Here is a 718-nt window from a genome sequence, read left to right on the forward strand (position 1 = left end):
GCACAGGGGGTCTATACTATAGGGGGGCTGGCTGCAGAGGGGGTCTATACTGTGGGAGGCTACACTGGGGGTCTATACTGTGGGGGGGTTACACAGGGGGTCTATACTGTGGGGGGGTAAACAGGGGGTCTATACTGTGGGGGGTTACACAGGGGGTCTATACTGTGGGGGGAGCTACACAGGGGGTCTATACAGTGGGGGCAACACAGCAGGTCTATACTATGGGGGGCTACAAAGGGGCCTATACTATGGGAGCTACACATGGGGTCTATACTAAGGCGGGCTACACATGGGGCCTATACTATGTGGGGGCTACACAGGGGGCCTATACGATGTGGGGGAGACACGGGGGATCCTATACTATGTGGGGGCTACCTAGGGGGTCTCTACTCTGGGGGGCTACAAAAGGGAGGCTATACTATGTGGGAGCTACACTATATGGGGGCTACACAGGTACCTATACTATGTGGTGGCTACACAGGGGGCTATACTATATGGGGTGCTACAAAGCGGCCTAACCTATGTGGAGACTACTTTGAGGGGTTTATACTATGGGGGTTACACAGGGGGCTACACTACATGGGTCTACTGTACAGGAAAGGAGTGGGGCTATATTACATGGGGCTGCTGCACAGGAAAAGGCGGGTTATACTACATGGGGCTGCTGCACAGGGAGGGGGGCTATAATATATGGGGACTGCTTAACAGTAGGGTTCTA

The sequence above is a fragment of the Dendropsophus ebraccatus genome, chromosome 1 (genome assembly GCF_027789765.1).
Source record: "Dendropsophus ebraccatus isolate aDenEbr1 chromosome 1, aDenEbr1.pat, whole genome shotgun sequence".
Lineage (NCBI taxonomy): Eukaryota > Metazoa > Chordata > Amphibia > Anura > Hylidae > Dendropsophus > Dendropsophus ebraccatus.